The sequence below is a fragment of the Meriones unguiculatus genome, assembly GCF_030254825.1.
Source record: "Meriones unguiculatus strain TT.TT164.6M chromosome Y unlocalized genomic scaffold, Bangor_MerUng_6.1 ChrY_unordered_Scaffold_25, whole genome shotgun sequence".
In the NCBI taxonomy this organism is placed as follows: Eukaryota; Metazoa; Chordata; class Mammalia; order Rodentia; family Muridae; genus Meriones; species Meriones unguiculatus.
This window is the reverse complement of record NW_026843710.1, coordinates 18,170,822-18,194,101: the sequence shown is the minus strand read 5'-3', so window position 1 is coordinate 18,194,101 and position 23,280 is coordinate 18,170,822.

Below are 23,280 nucleotides of genomic sequence, written 5' to 3'. Positions count from 1 at the left end.
TTTGGTTGTCATAGTAATGGATCTACTTGCAATGTATTTGATGGTGGTGGCTCTCCTGGAAGAATTCTCCAAGAAAGTGAAAGGAAAAAATGGGGAAAATAACCAAGGAATGGAATATTAAGTTACAGACAATAGAAAGGGCACTCTTCCTAATAAAAATTAGATTAATAACAGCTAAAATTCAAAGCTCTCTGGCTGCAAGATACTTGTACGCTCATTCTGGTAAGGGTCCATCAATTCACTAAAACATCAACTAAATTCCCAAAAAACAACCAACTGGGCTTTGTTTGTTACAGCGTAACTGACCTAAAACTTAAAATTTTCTTCTCTCTTTGCTTAATTTTCATTTAAAGGCTTTGAGTTACAATTACATTGACTTGAGAAAAAAAAAATTTGAACAAGTTGATGAAGGCGCATGCCTTTGATCCCAACACAAAGTAAAAGGAAACAGATCTGTGAGTCCCTGATCAGCCTAATTTACATAATAAAAGCTAGGATGGCAGCTCCTGCTGTTTAGCTACTTGCAGAGATAGTCTAAGATTCAAAATGACAAAATTTTCCTTAAGGTTACCATGTAAGTTCTTTTTTATTAATGATAAATGTTATGTCCTTACTGTTTTAAAGATTGAATTCATATCAATTTTAGGTTTATATGAGGAGAGATCATATCATAATGCTTTATTTAAAAAGGTCAGCCAATCTCAGACAGTGGGACTTCCACAGAAGAACTGGTGCCAAAGGTCATTTTGGCTTAAGAGATATGTTCTATTGGTCAGTGTAAGGACCTGAAATTAGACTGGGAAACAATCATGCAAAGTGCATGCCTGCCATGGCAAAAAAAAAAAAAACAAAAAAAAACAAAAAAACTTTTACATGCTGACTAAATTAACATATCACACTGCCCTGGAAGCTGATTTATCCTTCAACATGAGATAGTTTCACGGGGGATAAATATTGGTCATGCCTAATACAAGATAGACACAGGAGGTTTACAGCTGGCAAAGTACACACCAGCCTAGTTAAGTACTAAAAACTCAAAAATTATACTTCGTATTTCAAAAGGCAAAACTGACCATCCATATTAAAAAGGGCACAAACAAAAGATAGCCAAAAAAATGTCAAAACCCAGGTGCATGATGCTTAACCCTAACTATAAATCTAATCCCTAACCCTAATAATAACCTTAGCCCTAACTCTAACCCTAACCATATGCTATGCTGACATCACAATGGTATAATGGCTTCAATATGGTATTGTGACATCATAATGGAATTTTGACATTAGAATGCTATTATAACCTCAAAATGCTATTATGATATCACTATGGCATTTAGAAATCTCAATGATAGTATGACATCACAATGCTTTGAAGGCATCACAATAGTGTCATGATATCCCAATGTTATTATAACATCACAATATAATTATTATGACACCAAAATGCTATTACAACATAATTGTTGCATGATATCAATGGAATTTTGACATGACAATCTTATTATGATATAAAAATACTATTACATCATCACAATGCTCTTATAACATCACGATGATATTACGACATCACAATGGTATTTTGATATCACAATGGTACTATAATATCACAATAGTATGACATCCAAATGCTATTAAAAATCAAAATGTTATCATGATAGGCCAATGATATTAACACATCACAATAGTATAACATCCACATACTAGTATAACATCACACTAGTATATCATACCACAATGGTATTATGACATAATATTGGTGTCATGATATCAGAATGGCATTATGATATATCAATACTACTATAACATCAAAAAACTATTATGACATCACAATGTTATGTCTTCACAATTATATGACATCGCAATTCTATTATGACATCACAGTTGCATAATCGCTTCAGAATGTTATTAAACATCACAGTGCTATGATGACAACACAATGCTATTATGATATAACAAGGGTATTTTGACTTCACAATGGTGTTATGGCATCACAATGCTATTATGACTTAAAAGTTATGATATCTAAATGATTTTATAGCATCAGAATAATATGACATCACAATGTTATTATGACATCACCATGCTATTAGGATATCACAATCCTCTTATGCCATCACCATTGTATTTTGACATCAGAATGCTATGTTTACATCACATGGTATTTGGACTTCAAAATGGTTGTAGGACATCACCATGCTATTAGGACATCACAGTGGTATTACAACATGATTGTGCTATGACATCACAATGGAATTTAGACATCAAAATTCTATTATGATTTCACAATGATATGACTTCACAATGCTATGATAACTTCACAATGATATTAAGACATATAATACTATTAGGCCTGAAAACTTATTATGACATCACAATACTATTATGACTTCACAATGCAATTATGATATCTCAATGTTATTACAGCATCACAATGGTAGGAAATCACAATGCTATTAGGACATCACAAATGTATTTTGACATCACAATGTTATTATGACATCACAATATTAAGACATTATAATGCTATTGTGACATCGCAATGATATTATGACTTCACAGTGGTATTACAATATGATTTTGGTATGACATCACAATGGAATTTTGACATCAAAAAATATTTCAACTTCACAACTGTAAGATTTCACAGTGATATTAGGACATCCAATGCTATGATGACATCCTAATGCTATTAGGTTATCACAATGGTTAGATGCTGATTGGCTGAGAGGCATAATGATGTAAAGAAACATTTGAAAGCCAGGAAGAGGTTCCAGAGTGAGTTATTAAAAGTGCCAAGGGGACAGGCTTCTTGAAAGAAAGGCTGACCCACCCTACATGCCTCAATCTGGGCAGCTAAAAGCATACAACCCAGAAACAAGTTTCTGTGTCCAAGAATCTTAGTTCAAGAAATATATCACATATTTCTTTAAGAGGTCATCAATAAAGTCATGTGCCCTTGACATGTGACTTTCACATTATCACAGATTCCATTATTATTAAATGCGCAGACATGTCCTCCGTCAGTGAATTGTTTACTAGGAAAATGCCCCTTGACCAAGGCAATTCTTTGAAGAAAACATTATTAATTGGGAACTTGCTTATATTTTTACAGAGACCATCCAGGATGTCAAATCAGCAAGTGGACAACTTGTTATTGTCCTTCAGCAAAACTGAGAGCTTTTCATACTGATCCACAAGTGGCAAGCAGAGAGGGGGGGACTGAGAAAAAGAGAAAGAGCTAGAGAGAAATATAAAAAAATAGTGAGACCAATAAAAACAGAGACAAAGATATAAAGTGAAAGAGACTAAGAGACAGAGACTCCATTCTGTCTGGTCACAATCATTGGCATATCAACCTCAAACATAAATTTCTATAATATAACTCCTATAGGTATTATATTATCTAACAAGGCCATAATTCCTAACATTTCTCAGACATTTCCTCACTTTGGACTCCCAGTGTTAAAAGGTGATTCTTCAAGGGAACATTGCAATTCAAACCACCAAAAGTGGAAGAAGATAGAGGGATTTCTAGGCTAAAAGAACATAGTCATCCTGATAGTTTGTCATTCAAAACAATGATTAAAGTCCCAGCAACTTCCAAGGACTAAAGAACAGAACTGACAATCTCCTTTAGGGAAAATGTGGAACATTTTCGAAAAGGAGTATTATTCATCTAGGAAAATTACATCATGATATTTTCAGGAACCAGGAAAAATCATCCTGGGTAAAGTAAATAACAGTAGAAAGACAAATATGTTATGTATTCACTTATTAGCAGGTCTCCTTATAGTGAGGATAAAGTTCCAATACACCATCTATTGTGACAACCAGTCTTCCACTAGGATGATTAAATGGCAGTTAATTTAGTTGTTGACTCAGGGCATCCTATGGAAATTTTCAAGCATCCCAGGCTGTTGTTATTAAAATATGTGGCTCTCTGCCCTCTACTGATAGATCGGTGCCATGTTCTTATATCCAGTTATGCTTCCTTCTGCATCAAATGTGATTGTATACAGAGACACACAGTCTGATATTATGAAGACAGAAAGACCTTAAAACACCCAGCTCTAAATGGGATTTCCCTATGAAATTCTGCCTCCCCTCAGATCTCTGGGAAGCCTGCCATTGAGGAGGAAGGAAGAGTGTCATAAAAAGAGGGAATTGAGGACACACAGAGAAAAATGTCCTGAGAATCAGGCTGCAGAGGAAGATGATGCAGCCAGCCTTGATGAGACCTGACAAGCTAGGGTCTGATAAAAAGGGGAGGAGGACCTACCCTATCATGGAACTAAAGAAAGGGCAAAGGGGTAGAACAAGGCGTGGCAGTGGGCCTGGAAAGAGAAGAGGGAGTGGCCAGCAGCGGTGATACAAAGTGAAAAAATTTTAATAAATAAATACATAAGAAAAACTGTGATCAAGATGATGAAGTCTTAAGCACTTCAGAACTGAATGCTTCTTCTTGGGGTGTTGCCAGGGTGCAGCAAGGATGAACTCAGGTATTTTTAAGGGATTTGGCACTGAGACTCTGATCATATTCCAATAAGTATATGAATAACAAATACTTCAGTTTAGGAAAAGGGTCACGTGTTTCTTTTAAGTGGTCACATGTGCTTTACATGTGATTTTTATATTATCACAGACTCCATTATTATCTGTTAAATGCACAGATATGTCCTCTGTCATGGAAATATTTACTGGGAAAATGCTCCCTGACCAAGGTAACTTAATATACATAAGGCCTTTAATTGGGACCTTTCTTATATTTTTATACAAACCATCCAAGATTTCACGTTAGGAAGCATTCATCTTGTTTTACTCTTCCAGCTGAAACGAGAGCTGAACTACAAGTGGCAGGTAGAGAAGGGGAGATGAAAAGACACACAGAGAGAAAGAGCTAGAGAAACAGATTCAGAAATGAAGACACCAAGACCAACAAAAACAAAGATACAAACTGACAGAGGCCAAGAGACAGAGACTCCATCTTTTTTATAACTTTCATTGCCATAACAACTTCAAATTATGCCCTCCTATAATAGAAATCCAAAAGGAATTATATTTTTTAAATATTTTTTTAATTTTAATTTTTATCAACTATACTTTATTCAACATGTATACCCCATAACCCCTCCCCCACATTCCCACATTCCCGCCCACTTGTCCATGCATGCCCCTCACCAAGTCAACGGATAGGGGAGGTCCCCCTCTCCTTCCTTCTGATTGTAGTCTATCATATCTCATCAGGAGGGGCTTCATTACCTTCCTTTATGGCCTGGTAAAGCTGTTCTCCCATAAGTGTGAGGTGATCAAAGAGGAGGCCAATCAGTTCATGTAAGAGGCAGTCCCTCTTCCCATGCTATGGAATCCACTTAAACACTGAATTGCCATGGACTACTTATGTGCAGGGGTTCTAGGTTATCTCTATGTGAGGTACTTGGTTGGAGTATGAGTTTCAGGAAAGACCCCTGTGCTCAGATTTTTTGGTTATGTGGCTCTCCTAGTGCAGCTTCTGCCCTCTCCAGATCTTACTATTTCGCACTTCTTTCATCAGATACCATACACTCTGCAGAATAGCTGGCCATAATTCCTCACATCTGCTTTGATAGTCTATGGCAGGTTCCTAAATTGTTCACTGTATTCTCCTTCTGATGTCTATCCTCTTTCTCATTCGGGATGGAGATTGAGCATTTTAGCCAGAGTCCTCCCTCTTGAGTAGTTTCTTTAGGTGTACAGATTTTAGAAGGGTTAGGTATTACAAGTTTATATGAGTGAGTATATAGCATGTGTGTCTGTCTGCTTCTGGGTTGCTCATTCAGGATGATCTTTTCCAGTTCCCAACATTGAACTACAAATTTCATGATTTCTTTGTTTTTTATTGCTGAGTAATATTCCATTGTGTAGATGTGCCACAATTTTTGTATCCATTTTTTTTACTAGGGGGCATCTGGATTGTTTCCAGGTTCTGGCTATTACAAATAAAGCTGCTACAAATATGGTTGAACAAATGTCCTTATTGTGTACTTGAGCCTCTTTGGGTGTATGCTTAGGAGTGATAGAGCTGGATCTTGATGAAGCACTATTCCTAGTTGTGTGATTAAGCATCAGATTGATTTCGAGAGTGGTTGTATAGATTACATTCCCCCAACAGTGGAGGAGGGTTCCCTTTTCTCCACAATCTCTCCAGCATGTTTTGTCACTTGAAATTTTTATGTTGGCCTTTGTGATGAGTGTATGGTGAAATCTCAGGATCATTTTGAATTGCATTTTCCTGGTGGCTAATGTTGTTGAACATTTCCTTAAGTTTTTCTCATTTAATATTCCTCTATTGAGAATTTCTGTTGAGCTCTGTTCCCCATTTTTTAACTGGATTGCTTGATTTGTTACTTTTCAACTTCTTTAGTACTTTATGTATACTGGATATTAGCCATCTGTCATAGAGGGGTTTGGTGAAGAGTCTTTCCCAATCTGTAGGCATTGTTTTGTTTTGATGACTTGTCCTTTACTTTACAAGAATTTTTAAGTTTCATGAGATCCCTTTTACTGATTTTTCCTCTTAGAGCCTGTGTTGTTGATATTCTGTTCAGGAACTTGTCCTCTAAACCAATGAGTTAAGTGCTCATCCCCACTTTTTATTTTAACCAATTTAATGTGTCTGGTTTTATTTTGAGGTCTTTGATCCACTTGGACTTTAGTGTTGTACAAGATGATAAGTATGGATCTATTTGCATTTTTCTACATGTAGTCTCCAGTTGAACCATTTGTTGAAGATGCTATCTTTTTTCCATTGTATTGTTTTGGCATCTTTGTCAAAACTTAGTTGTCTATAAGTGTATGGGTTTATTTCTTGGTTTTCTCTTCAGTTCCATTAATCCACCATTCTGTTTCTATGCTAGTACCATGCAGTTTTTATTACTGTTGCTCTATAGTACAGCTTGTGATCAGGAATGGTGATACCTCCAGAAGATCTTTTATTATAGAGGATTGTTTTAGCAATTCTGGGTTTTTGTTTTTCCATATGAAGTTGAGAACTTTTTTCAATGTCTGTAAGAATTGTGTTGGTAATTTGATGGGACCTGCATTGAATCTATAGATTGCTTTTGGTAAGATGGCCATTTTTACTATGTTAATAGTGCCAAACCTTGAGCATGGGAGATCTTTCCATCTTCTGATATCTCTTTCTAATTCTTTCTTCAGAGACTTAAATTTTTTACATACAAGTCTTTGACTTCCTTGGTTGGAGTCATACCAAGGTAATTCATGCCTTTGACCAAATACAGGAACACATCACAGATATCATGCACAATGACCAAGTAGGCTTTATCCCAGATATGTAGGAATGGTTCAATATATAGAAATCCATCAATATGATACGGCATATTAAAAAAAAATGAAAGAAAAAAATCATGATAATCTCTTTAGATGCATTAAAAACATTAGAAAAATCCAACTTTCATTCATGTTTAAATTATTGGAGAGATCAGGAATACAAATACAAGGCACATATCTAAATATAGTATGGGTAATGTACAAAAAGCCTATAGACAACATCAAACTAAATGGAGAAAAACTTATAGCATTCCCACTGAAATCAGGGACAAGGCAAGACTGCCCACTCTCTCAATATTTCTTCAATATAGTTCTGTAAGTCCTTGCTAAAAAATAAAACAATTTAAGGGGATCAAGGGGATACAAATCAGAAAGGAATCAGTCAACATATCACTCTTTGCAGATGGTATGATACCTGAGTGATCCCCAGATTCTACCAGGACATTCCCACAGCTAGTAAACACATTCAACAATGTGGCTGGATACAAAACTAACTCAAAAAAAATCAGTAGCCCTCCTGTATACAAAAGATAAAATGTCTGAAAGAAATTAGGGAAAAAAATAATTATATTATCTAACATGGCCATATCTCCTAACCCTATTCAGACATTTCCCCAGTGGGGACTCCTCATATAAATATATGGGCTTTGAGAGAACATTGCAAATCATATAACCAGAAATTAGAAGAAAATTGGAGGCTAAAAGAACATTCTTATCCTGAAAATTTGTCATTTAATACAATGATTAAAGTCCCAGCAACTTACAAAGACTAAAGAACAGGGCTGACAATCTCCTTCAGGGAAAACATGGAAAATTTCCATAATGGAGTATTATTCAGCTAAGAAAATGACAACAAGACATTTTCAGGCAAATGGATATAACCAGGAAAAATCATCCTGTGTAAAGTAACCAAAATGCCAAAGACAAATATGGTATGCATTCATTTATTAGGAGTTTTTCTAATACTGGCAGATAAAGTTCTAAAAAGCCATCTATTGAGACCAAACCAGTCTTCCATTAGGGATTTTGGGTGGCAATTAAATGAGTTTTGAGTTCAGGGAATCCTAATTATTTTTCAAGCCACCCAGGCTGTTCTTATATCCACAGATATGCTTCCTTCTGCATCAAATGTGATTGCATACAGAGACCCACAGTCCAATATTAGGCAAAGAGAGACCTTACAACACACTGCACTGAATGGGATTTCCTAATGAAATTCTCCCTCCCCTCAGAGTGCTCCTAAGCCTGTAGGAGAGGAGGCAGGAGAGTATCATAAATAGAGGGAATTGTGGACACAAGTAGAACAATGCCCTGAGAATCAGGCCACAGAAGAAGATGACGTATACAGCATCATAAGCTATGGTCAAACAGAAGGGGGAGTAGTAACTCCCTTATTATGGAAGTAGAAATTCATAGGGGTAGAAGAAGGAGGCTAGGTAGGAAGAAAGGAGAATTCAGAGGAAGCAGCAGAGAGGATACAATGTGAACAAATTGTAATAATAATTTCATAAGAAAAACTGTTATCAAGGTCAGGAAGCATAGAGCTCTACAGGACTAAAGTATTCTTCTTGCAGGTATTGTCAGGAAGTGGCAAGGACGAACTCAGTTTTCTTTAAGGTACTTGGCACTGATACCCTGATCATGTTCCAATGAATATATGCACAACACATACTTGTATTGATTTATTTTAAAGTGAAAAAAGTTAGTATGACACATGGGTAGGAATTTGAACCTGGAAGCAATGGAAAAAGAGTGTAATGTATATTATACTAATTTTCGACATAATCAATAAAAATGATATGTTGACAATTTTTACGATGAATTTTAATCTGGAGAAAAGATTCCGCAAAAGGTGGGCAGACTTTGACTTTGTAAGGCATGCTTTCCAGGAATGTATTATGTAGCAGAGAATCCTAACCATGAATTAGTGGTTTCCCAACTACCTCAGACTACATGAGCTCAGGTGGCACCTCTGAATGATCAGTCCTGGCATTAATGCTACATTTGGTGTGTTTTCTGGAGGACACAGCTGTTCTTGTGTCTGAAGCATTTAACGTGGACCCATTTTTTGTCCTGAAGGCTTAGTTTTAAATGTATAACTTAGTACCAAGCGTGTTCTTCACTGACCACTGTTATAACACAGCTGCTAATTCAGCCAGGTCAGCCAAAGCAACCCTTCTAATAGAGGGTTGGCAATACTACTGTTTAGCAGCACCAGCTGTCAAAATATATCTTGACCTCAATACTCGTTTTACACTCACCAATTTTTCTCAGTTTCAGCCTAACCATTCCTAGGAAATGTCAGGCTTGCTTCTCTTTTCCCTGTTCTTAAAGACTCAATACCCCAAATAACCCTAGTGTTGTTTTGCCCATTAATATCAATAAAAATGTGAAGGTACATTTAGTGAGTATGTGAGTAACTGCTCAGTTCTAAGTCAAACCTAGGAAATGTCAGAACCAAGACCACAGTAGACCACCTTGTCATTCGGTACATTTCCCTTAATCCCACATTTTTTGAAGCTTCCCTACTAAGGATGCTGTTCAATGAATAAACGATACAGTTTCATTTCTAACCTGACATTGTCACAGAGGTAAAGAGGAATTAAGGTGTGAGATCTGGATAAAGGGATGAGATAAAGGCTTGTTGGGTTTCACAAGAAAAAATCCGTGTTCACAGGATCAGAGATACTGGTCACACAGGAATGTTTGTTTACTCACCTCCATGGAAACCACAAGATTCTCCCAGGTGCTGATTGGCTGAGTGGGAGAATGATGTCATGGAACAGGTAAAAGCCAATAAGTTTTAGGAGTCAGTTACTAAAAGGGCCAAGAGGACAGCCTGCTGGAGTGAAAGGCTGAGCAGGTTTACATGCCTCAATCTGGGCTCAAGCACACAACACAGAGATGTCAGTTCCTGTATCCAACACTCTTAGGAAAAATGACACAAATGTCTTTCAAATGGTCATTAATAAAGTCATGTGTCCTTGACATGTGAGTTTAACATTACCACAGATTCCATTATTAGTTGTTGAATTCACAGATATGTCCTCAGTCAGTGAATTACTGAATGGGAAAATGCTCCCTGACAAAGGCAACCCTTTGAACAAAAAGTGTTTAATTGGGACCTTTCTCATACTATTTACAAGATCATCCAGGATATCATGTCAGCAAGCAGTCATCTTGTGGTAGTCCATCAGCAGAACTGATAGCTTTTCCTACTGAAACACAGGCAGCAAGCAGAGAGAAGGAGACTGAGACAGGCAGAGAAAGTCCTAGAGAGACAGAAATAGAGACCTAGTACATGTGTTCCAGGAACTCATTATGTAGCAGAAAATCCTAGCCATTAACTAGTGGTTACCAACTACCTCAGACCTCATGAGCTCAGGTGGCAAGCAGTCTGGTCACTAAAACTACATTTTAAGGGTTGTCTGGAGGACACAGCTGTTCTTGTGTGCTAGGTCTATAACATGGACCCATTTCTCTGTCCTGAAGGCTCAGTTTTAACTCTAAATACCAGTACCAAGAGGATTCTTCACTGACCACTGTTAGAACACAGCTGCTGATTCAGCCAGGTCAGCCAAGGCAATCCTACTAATCAAGGGCTGGCAACATTATTGTTTAATAGTACCAGCTGTCAAAAAAAATCTTTCCCTTAGTTCTCATTTTACACTTGCCGATCTTTCTCGCTTTCAGCCTACCAGTCCCAGGAACTGTCTGGTTTGATTCTATTTTCCCTGTTCTTAAAGACTCAATATCCCAATTCCAGGAAACCCAAGGCCTCGACTACCTATTAAATCAATAAGAATGTGAACATACATTTAGTGAAGACTCAAGTAACTGCTCATTTCAAAGTCACAGTCTAGGAAATATCAGATCCAAGACCACATTATGAGACCACCTTGTCATTCAGTATACTCCCCTTATTCCCACATTACATTGAAACTTCCCTTCTTAGGAAACTGTTCAATTAAATAAAGATGAAAATTTAATTTCCTACCTGACATTGTCACAGAAGTAAACAATAATAAAGTTGTGAGATTTGGATAAAGGGATGGGATAAAGGCTAGTTGGGTTTCACAAGAAAAAGTCACATGTGCACAGGACCAGAGATACTGGATGCTAAGGAAATTTTGTTTACTCATCTCCACGGAAACCTCAAGATTCTCTCAGGTGATGATTGGCTGAGAGGGAGAATGATGTCATGAAATAGATGTAGCCCATGGCAGGTCAGTGTCCAAGTGGGTTACCTAGTAATGGGAAGAGGGACTGCCTCTGACATAATCTGATTGGCCTGCTCTTTGATCACCTCCCCCTGTGGTGGGAGCAGCCTTACCAGGCCACAGTAGAGGACAATGCAGCCACTTTTGATGAGAACTGATAATCTAAGATGAGAAAGGAGAGGAGAACCTCCCCTATTAGTGGACTTGGGGAGGGGCATGCATGCAGAAACGGAAGGGTGGGTAGGATCAGGAGGGGAGGAGAGAGGAGTTTATGGGGGATACAAAATGAATAAAGTGTAATTAATAAAAAATAAAAAAAAAGTTTAAAAAAAAGCTGCTACAAACATGGTTGGGCAAATGTTTCTATTGTGTACTTGAGCCTCTTTTGGCTATATGCCTAGTAGTGGTATAGCTGGATCTTAAGGAAGCACTATACCTAGTTGTCTGAGAAGGCACCAGAATAATTTCCAGAGTGGTTTTACAAGGTTACATTCCCACCTGCAGTGGAGGAGGGCTCCTCTTCTCCACAACATTTCCAGCATATGTTGTCACTTCAGTTTTTCATCTTGGCCATTCTGATGGGTGGGAAAGTGAAATCTCAGGGTAATTTTGATTTGAATTTCCCTGATGGCTAATGACGTTGACACTTCTTTAAGTATTTCTCTTCCATTCCTTATTTACACTGGATATTAGCCTTCTTTCCCATAGAGGCTTGGTGAAGATTCTTTCCCATTCTGTAGGCATTTATTTTGTTTTGATGACAGTGTCCTTTGCTTTCCAGAAGATTTTCAGTTTCATAAGGTCCCATTTACTGATTTTTGTTCTTGGAGCCTGTGTTGTCCATGTTCACCACTTTTTCTTCTTACATATTTAATGAATCTGGTTTTATGTTGAGGTCTTTGATCCACTTGGACTTTATATTTGTGCAGTGTGATCAGTATGGATCTATTTATATTCTTCTATATGTAGACATCCAGCTAGACCAGCATCATTTGTTGAAAATGCTATTTTTTTTTCTGTTTTATGGTTTTGGCATCTTTGTCAAAATTCAGGTGTCCATAAGTGAATGTATTTATTTCTGGATCTTCTATTCAGGTCCATTGATTCTCCATCCTGTTTCTATACCAGTGCCATGCAGTTTTTATTATTGTTGCTTATTAATCTACATTGAGATCAAAGATGGTGATACCTCCAGAAGATCTTTTATTATAGAGGATTGTTTTAGCAATTCTGGGTTTCATGTATTACATATGAAGTTGAGAACTTTTATTTCAAAGTCTGTAGAGAAGTATGTTGGTATTTTGTTGGGAACTGCATTGAATCTGTGGATTGCTTTTGGTAAGGTGGCCATTTTTACTATGTTAACCCTGCCAAGCCATGAACATGGAAAATCTTTCCATCTTCTGATATCTGCTTCTAATTCTTTCTTCAGAGACTTGAAAATTTTTATATCCAAGTCTTTGACTTGCTTGGTTTTTAGGGCCATACTGAATACATAAAAGATATCATCCACTATGAGCAATAGGCTACATCCCAGGTATGCAGGGGTGGTATAGTATATGGAAATCCATCAATGTGATCCATCATATTAAAAAAATGAAACAACAACATCAACAACATGATAATCTCTTTAGATGCTGAAAAAGAATTTGACAAAATCCAACATCCATTAGTGATCAGGGATTCAAGGCACATAACTAAATATATTAAACACAATATACAGAAAGCCTATAGCCAACATCAAATTAAACTGAGAGAAACTTAAAGCAACCCCACTGAAATCAGGAACAAAGCCACCCACTCTATCCATATCTCTTCAACATAGTTCTGGAAGTCCTTGCTAGAGCAATAAGAAAATTGAAGGATATCAAAGGGATACAAATCAGAAAGGAAGAAGTCAAAGTATCACTATTTGCAGATGAAATGATAATATACCTGTGTGAAACCAAAAATTCTACCAGGGAACTCCTACAGCTGATAAACACCTTCAGAAAAAGGCTGGATACAATATTAACTAAAAAAAAATCAGTAACACTCCTGTATACTAAAGAGAAAAGGTCTGAAAGAAATTAGGGAGGTAGGAATAGATGGAGGGAATTCTAGAGGACATTGCAATTCAATTCACAAGGAGGTAGGAGAAGATAGAGGGAATTCTAGGCTAAAAGAATATTTTTATTCTGAAAGTTTGTCTTTCAATACAATGATTAAAGTCCCAGGAAATTTCAAGGACTAAAGAAGAGGACTGACAATCTCCTTGGGGGAAAACATGGACTATATCCACAAAGGAATATTATTCAGCTAAGAAAATGACAAGATCTTTTCAGGCAAATGGATGGAACCAGGAAAAATCATCCTGGGTGAAGCAACTAAATGCAGAAAGACAAATATGGCATGTATTTACTTATTAGGAGATTTCCTAATAGTATGGGATTAAGTTCCAAGACTTTTAACATCACATTTTCATTATCACATCAAAAGGCAATTATGATATCATAATACTTTTATGACATTTAAATATTATGATTTCACAATTGTATAATGACATCACAATGCTATTATCATTGCAAAATGGTATTATGAATTCATAATGGTATTAAGATATAAATGGTGTATGATATCACAATGGATTTTTTATATCAAAATTATATTATGACTTCCCAGCAGTATGACTTCACAATGATATTAAGACATCACAATGTGATTTTGACATCACAATGTTATTAGGACATCACAAAGCCACAAAGACATCAAAATTCATCATGACATCCCAATGCTATTATAACATCACAATATTATTATGACTTCACACAGGTATTATGACATCAACGTGTTATTAAGACATCTCAATGCTATAACATCATGATTGTTGTACGATATCACAATGGAATTTGGACCTCAAAATGCTATAATGACTTCACAATGTAGTTAAGACATTACAATGTTATGATGACGTCACAATGCTATTATGACATGATTGGGTTATGATATCACAATGGAATGATGACATTACAATTCTATTATGTCTTCACAACTGTATGACTTCACAAAAATATTAGGACAACACAATGCTATGATGACATCACAATGCTATTATGACATCACAATGATATGACATCACAATGGTTTTATGATATCAAAATGGTATTATGAAGTAACAATGCTATTATGACAACACAAAGCTATTATGACATCAAAAATCTTTTATGATATCACAATTGTATAACATCCAAATGCTATTATGATTTCACAATGTTATATCACAATGTATTTTGACATACTATTTATATTTTGACATACTAATTATATTATTACATCACATTACTATGATGACAACACAATGTTAATATTCTATCACAATGGTTTTATGACTTCACAACGCTACTATGACATCACAATGCTATTATGACATCACAATGCTATTATGCTATCAAAATATTATGATGACATCACAATCCTTTTATGACACCACAATTCTATTTCAACATGATTGTGGTATGACAACACAATGGAATGTGTACATCAAAACCATTGTGTACATCAAAATGATATTATGACATCACACTGCTATTATGACATCAAAATTGTATTATGTCTTCATTATGTTATTATGACAACACAATGCTATTATGATAGCACAATGCTATTATCATATCACAATATTATCATGTCATGATTGTGGTATGACATCACCATGGAATTTTGACAGACAATGCTTTTATGATATCACCATGTTATTATGACATCACAATGCAATGATGATATCATATGGTACAATGGAATTTTGACATCACAAATGTATAATGATATCACAATGCTTTTTTATCATCACAATGTTTTATGACCTCACAATGATATTATGACATCACAATGCTTTTATGCTATCACAAAGGTGTCATTACTTCAAAATGCTATTATGGCATTCCAGTGATATTATGACATCACAGTGGCATGATATCCAAATAGTATTATTATGCCCAATTGTATTATGACATCACAATTATGTTATGAATTCACAATGGTATTATTACATCTCAATACTATGAGGACATCACAATGCCATGATGACATCCCAATACTACTAATTTAACACAATGCTATGATTAAATCACAGTGATGTTATGTCATGAAAATGGTATTATGACATTACAATACTATGATGACATCACAATGCTCTTATGACATCACAATACTATGAGATTACTATGCTATGATAACATCACATTGGCATTATGACATCCCAATTGTATTATAATATCACATTGGTGTCATGAGATCCCAATGCTATTATGACATTATAGTAATATGACATTACAAAGGTTTTATGAGATTATAATATTATTATGAAATCACAATGTTATTATTACAACAATTAATATCATGACATCCTAATGGTTTTATGATTTCACAATGCTATCATGACATCACAGTGATATTATGAGCTCAAATTATCATTGTGACATCCACATGAACTTATGATTTCACCATGGTATTGTAACATCTCAAATTTATTATGACAACACAATGCTACTATGACACTGAAAATTTAATAAATATGAACTAAAGAAATTTGGGAACATGGCTGGAGATGCAGCTCAGAGGTAAAGAACATTGGTTACTCTTACAGATGTCCTTCTTCAATTCCCCAAAACCACAAGGTGGCTCACAACCATCTATAATAAGATCTTGTGCCTTCTTTCAGCATGTAGGCAGAACATATATAAATGTAAATAAATTGTTGGTATGATTTCTTTTTGGAATATTTCCTTTGTTCATTCAAATGCTGATATCTGCCCCCCCACTATTTGGTTTCCATCCAAAAATTGCACTGTGATGGCTTATTCTGTGCATCACCTGTCTTAAGTATCTGTAAACATGCCCCCATTTCTTCTCTGTATTTTCAATAAAACAACCAGCTACAATGCTGTGCAATGGAGAGGAAAGGGTGGGACATTCTGGTCTATAGTGGGAGGAAGAGGAAGGAAGCAGGAAAGGAGAATTAGAGAATCAGGAGAGGTCTTGGAACCATGTGTAGAGATGGACCATACTTAAGATATGACTAAAAGCACTTATAATGAGTGAAATCTAAATGGTAGGAATCTATGCAGTCTTGGAAGTTTAGGATGGAATAACTATTGCCCAGCATTGTGCTCTAGGTTAATTAAATAAATTGTGGTCTCTCTGTCATGATTTAGATATACAACTACTTTAGGAATACCCGCTGCTTAACTAAAATTATTTCAATAGTAAATATTAATAACTATCAACAAGGATCAAGAGCAGCCAATGGAAATATTCAATGAACCCAGTCTATTGTTATTAAAATATGCTGCTCTCTGCCCTCAACTGATATATTATTGCCAAGTTCTTGGATCCACAAAGATGCTTCTTCCTTCATCAAATCAAATTGCATACAGAGAACCACAGTCTGATATTATGAAGAGAGAGACCTTACAACATCAACTATAAATGGGATTTCCCTATGAAATTCTTCCTCCCCTCAGAGCTCTGGAAAGCCTACAGGAGAGAAGGCAGGAAGAATGTCATCAGTAGAAGGAATTGAAAACACAAGGAGAACAAAGCCCTGAGAATCGGGCCACAGAGGAAGATGATGAGACCTGATAATTATGGAGGAAGACCATCACTATCAGGGCAAATTTAGAAATTGCAAAGATGAAGAAGGAGGAGACTTAGTGGGAGTGGAAGAAGATGAGTGAGAGGGCAGCAGAGGGGATACGATGTAAACAAATCATAATAAATAAAAACATAAGGAAAACTGTGATCAAGGTGATGAAGTGTAGAGTTCTTCAGGACTGATGGCTTCTTCTTGGGGGTGGTGGCAGCATGCAGGAAGGATGAACTCAGTTTTCTTTAAGGGACCTGGCACTGAGACTCTCATTATGTTTCAATGAGTATATGAACAACATATTCTTCAATTGATGTATTTATTTATTTTTTTTTGTCACTCATGGGTAGGAATTTGAACCTGGAGAAAGGGAAAAGTAGTGTAATATACATTATATGAAATATCTAATAAGAAAAATAATATGTTGACAATTTTTACATGGAGGAAAGATTCCACTACAAGAGGGCAGATTTTGACTTTGTAAGTCATTAACTAGTGTTTACCCAGCTACCTCAGACACCAAGAGGTCAGGTGGCACCTCTGAACAAGCAGTCCTGCTACTATACCTACAGTTTATCTGGAGATATTAGAAGGAAACACAGCTGCTTCTGTATCCTAGGCATATAACACAGACATAGTTCTCTGTCCTGATGGCCCAGTTTTAACTCTAAACTCCAGGACCAGGAAGGTTCTTCACTGACCACTGAGTAGGATATAGCTTCCAAATCAGCCTGGTCAGCCAAGGCAACCCTGCTCATAGTGGGTTGGCAAAACTAGTGTAAAACAGCACCAGATGTCAAAGAGTTTATTGCCCTACAGTTCTCATTTTACAGACACTGATCTTCCTCTGTTTCAGCCAAATCAGGCCCAGTAATTATCTGGTTTCCTTCTCTTTTCCCTACTCTTAAAGACTCAGTACCACAGAGAATTCTCAACTATCATATCAATAAGAATGTGAAGGTACATTTAGTGATAATGGTAGTAACTGCCAAGTTCAAAGTTAAAACCTAGTAATTTCCAGATCCAAGACAACAGTAGTTCTCATTTAGTACAGCTCTTTAATCCCATATCACTTTGAAGCTTCTCTATTTAAAAGCTGTCCAACTAAATAAACATTAAAAATTATTTTACTATTTGACATTGTCACAGAGGTAAAACAGGAGTAAGGGTGCATGATGTGGATAAAGGGATGAGATAAAGGCTTGTTGGATTTCTCAAGAAGAGGTCACCTGTATACAGCATCAGAGATACTGGACACTGATGAAAGATTGTTTGCTCATCTCCATGGAAACCTCAAGATTCTCTCAGGTGCTGATTTGTTAAAAAGTAAAATGATGTCCCAAAACAGGTGAAATCCAGTAAGAGTTTTGGGATTCAGTTTAAAGGGCCAAGTGGACAGCCTGCCTGAGAGAAAGGCTGAGACACCCTATACGTCTTAGTCTGGACAGCTGAAAGCACACAACCCAGAGATAACAGTTCCTATGTCCAAGACATAGGAAAAGTGTCACATATTTCTTTTAAGTGGTCATTAATACAGTCATGCATATTTGACATGTGACTTTCACATCATCACAGATTTTATTATTATTCATTAAATGCAAAGATATGTCCTCAGTCAGTGAATTACTTACTGTAAAAGTGCTCCATGAGGAGATCAACTCTTTGAACCAAAAGCTTATAATTGGGACCATGCTTATATGTTTAAAAAGAACATCAAGGATGACACATCAGCAAGCACACATCTTCTTTTTAGTCCTTCAGCAGAATTAAGAGCTTTTCATACTGAACCACACTGGCAGGCAGAGAGAGAAAGAGAGGGGGGGGAAGATACAATGAGCTAGAGAAACAGATACAGAAAATAGAGAGACCGAGACTGACAAAAAATAATAATAAAGTGACCGATAGACAGAGACTCCATTCTTTCTGTTCAATTTCATTGGCATATCAACCTCAAAACATAACCTCCTATATTAGAACTCTAATAGGAATTATATTATTTATCTAGGACATACCTCCTAACCCAAGAAATTTCCTCAGTTTGGACTAAACATGTAAATAGATGAGCTTCAAATAGATATTGCAATCGAAATCACGAGGAAGTGATAGAAGATGGAGGGACTTCGAGAATAAAAGAACATAGTTTGTCATTCAATACAATGATTAAAGCCACAGAAACTGCCAAGTTCTAAAGAACATGGCTGACAATCTCCATTGGGGAAAGTATGGAATATTTCCATAATTGAGTATTATTCTACTGAGAAAATGACATCATGCTATTTTCAGGCAAATGGATGAAACCAGGAAAAATCATCCTGGGTGAAGTAACTAAAATGAAGAAAGAAAATATGGACTATATTAACTTATTTGGAGGTCTCCTAATAGTGGAGAATAAAGTTCCAAGAGGCCATCTTTTGTGAACAAACTAGGTTGATTGGGTAACAGTTAATTGAGTTGTGGGGCCAGGGCATCCTAAGGACATTTTCAAGCAACCTAGGCTGATGTTATTTAAATATGTTGCTCTCTGCCTTTAACCTATAGATCAGTCCCATGTTTATGTATCCACAGTGATGCTTCCTTCTTCCTCAAATGGGATTCCATACACAAACCAGCAATCCAATATTATACAGAGAGAGACCTTAAAACACCCAGCTCTAAATGGGATTTCACTTTGAAATTCTCCTCATGTCAGTGCTCTGGAAGCCTCCAGGAGAGGAGGCAGAAAGACTGTCATAGGTAGAGGGAATTGAGGTCACAGGAGAACAGTGCCCAGAGAATCAGGCTTCAGGAGAAAAACCAACCTTAATGAGACCTGATAAGCTGAGGTCAGATAGAAAGAGGTAATTAGAGAAAGGCATAAGGGTAAAAGAAAGAGGGTGGGACTGGAAGTAAAAAAGAGAGTGGGCAGCAGAGGGGATACAAAGAGAATAAATCCGAATAAATAAATAAATAAGAAAAACTGATAAAGATGATAAAGTATAGAGCTCTTCAGGACTTATGGCTTCTTCTTGGGGGTGGTACCAGGGTACGTTCAGGATGAACTCAGTTGTCTTTAAGGGACTTGGCTATGGGATAATCTGATCATGTTCCAATGAGTATATGAACAGCACATGCTTCACTTTGAATAAAAAGCATTTAATTGGGACCTTACCTATATTTTTACAGAGACCATCCAGGATGTCAGGTCTGCATTCGTTCATCTTGTTGCAGTCCTTCAGCAGAACAGAGATCTTCTCATACTGAAACACAAGTGGCAATGGAGAGAGAGGGAGGATGACAGACAGAGAAAGAGGTAGAGAAAGTGATTCATAAATTGAAAGACCAACACAGACAGAAACAAGAATATAAAGTGGCAGAGACTGAGAGACAAAGACTCCATTTGTTGAATATTTTCAAAACAGATTTTTCTTCAGCTAAGAAAATGACAAGATATATTCAGGGAAATGGATGGAACCAGGAAAAAATCATCCTGTGTGAAGTAATTAAAATGTAGAAAGACAGATATGTATTCACTTATTTTGAGGTCTCCTAATAGGGGCAGAAAAAATTCCAATAAACCGTCTATTTGACCAAACCTGTCTTCCACTAGGGTGATTGGGTGGCAGTTAATTGAGTTGATGCCAGGACATCCTACAGAAATTTTAAAGCAACCCAGGTTGCTGTTATTAAAATATTCTCCTCTCTGTCATGTTCCTCTAACCACAGAGTTGCTTCTTTCTGCATCAAATATGATTGCATCCAGTCCTATAATATGCAGAGACCTTTAAACATCTAGCCCTAAATGAGATTTCCTCTCAGAGCTCTGAGAAGACTTCAGGAGAGTGGACATGAAGACTGTCATAAAGAAGAGGAAATTGAAGGCACAAGGAGAACAAAGCTCTGAGAATCAGGACACAGAAGAAGATAATGCAGCCATCCTTGATGAGACCTGATTAGCTAGGGTCAGATAGAAGGGGGAGGAGGACGACCCCTACCAGGGTATTAGAGAAAGAGCATAGGTGCAGAAGAAGGAGGGTTGGTGTAACTTGAATAAGAAGAGGGATGGACCAGCAGAGGGGATACAAACTGAAAAAAAATGAAATAAATAAATACATAAGAAAATTTGTGATCAAGGTGATGAATTATAAAGCTCCTTAGAACTGATGGCTTCTTTTTCTTGGTGGTATCAGGGTGTGACAAGAATGAACTCAGTTTTCTTTAAGGGCCATGGCACTGAGACTCTGATCAAATTCCAATGAGTACATAACAACACATAATTCAATTGAAGTATTTTACATAAAAACAAATTTTTAGTGTGACACATGGGTAGGAATTTGAACCTTGAAGCCACGAAAAAGGAGGGTAATGTATGTTATATGAAATTCCCACATAATCAATGAAAATACTATGTTGACAATTTTTTATAATGACTATTAATATGGAATAAAAAGATTCCACAAAAGGAGGGCAGAGTTTGACTGTGTAAGGCATGCTTTCCAGGAACTCAGTATGTATGAGAGAATCGGAGATATGAAGTAGTGTTTACCGAACCACATCAGACCCCATGAGCCCAGGTGGCATCTCTGAACTAGTCCTGGTACAAACACTACATTTAGAGGGTTTTTCTGGGAGACCACAAGAGGAAACACAGCTCCTCTTGTGTCCTAGGCCTATAACACCAACCCATTTCTCTGTCCTGATGGTCCAGTTTTAACTCTAAACCCCAGGACCAGGAGGATTTCTCACTAACCATGGAGGAGGACACAGCTGCCAATCCAGGCAGGTCAGTCAAGGCATCCCTGCTCACAGAGGGTTGGAAAGATTAGTTTGGAACAACACCATCTGTCAAAGAGTATATTGCTCCTCATTTATAATTTTACATACATTGATCTTTCTCTGTTTCAGCCAAATCAAGCCCAGGAATTGTCTGGATTCCTTCTCTTTTCCCTACTCTTAAAGACTCAATACCCTAGGGAACCCTAGGCTCTGCCAGCCTATTATATCAGTAAGAATGTAAAGCTACATTTAGTGAGTACACCAGTAAAAGTGCAGTTCAAAGTCACAACCAAGGAAAATCCAGATCCAAGACCACAGAAGAAGACCACCTTGTCATTCAGTATATTCCCTTTAATCCCACATCATTTTGAATCTTCCCTACATAGGCAGCTGTCCAGTTAAATAAACAATAAAGTTATATTTTTTCCTACTTGAGATTGACACAGAGGTAAACAGGAGTAAATGTGTGGGATCTGCATAAAGTGATAATATAAAGGCTTTTTGGGTTTCACAAGAAAATGTCACATATGAACAGGGTCAGACATACTGGACACTGAGGAAAGTTTGTTTACTCATCTCCATGGAATACTCAAGAATCTCTAAGGAGTTGATTCGCTGAGATTGAGAATGATGTCATGAAACTGGTGAAACCCAGAAAGACTTTCAGGAGCTAGTTATTAAAGGGCTAAGTGGAAAGCCTGCTTGAGAGAAAGGATGAGCAGCCCTGCATGCCTCAGTCTGGGCAGCTGAAATCACACAACAAACAGGTGACAATTCCTGTGTCCAAGAAAGACACTTACTTCAGCAAAAGTGTTACATATTTCTTTTAAGTGGTCATTACTAAAGTCATGTTTCCTTAACATGTGACTTTTACATAATCACAGATTCCATTATTATTTGTTAAATGCACACATATATCCTCAGTCAGTGAATTACTTACTGGAAAATGCTCCCTGACCAAGGAAATTATTTGAACAAAAAGCTTTTAATTAGGACCTTGCTTATATTTTTACAGAGAACATCCAAGATGTCATGTCAGCAAGCATGTTGTAATCCTTCAACAGAATTGAGAGATTTTCATGCTGAACCACAAGCAGCAGGCAGAGAGAGGGAGACAGACAGAGAAAGAGAGAGAAATAGCTAGAAGGACAGATTCAGAAATGGAGAGGCCTAGACCAACTAAAAAATGGTATAAAGTGACAGAGATCTAGTGACAGAGACTCCATTCTGTATGGTCACTTTCATTGGCATATCAAACTCAAAGCACTCCCTCCTATAATATAAATCCAATAGGAATTATATTATCTAAGAACTCCATAACTCCTAATGCTTCCTGGACAATTTCTCACTGGGGATCCAAAA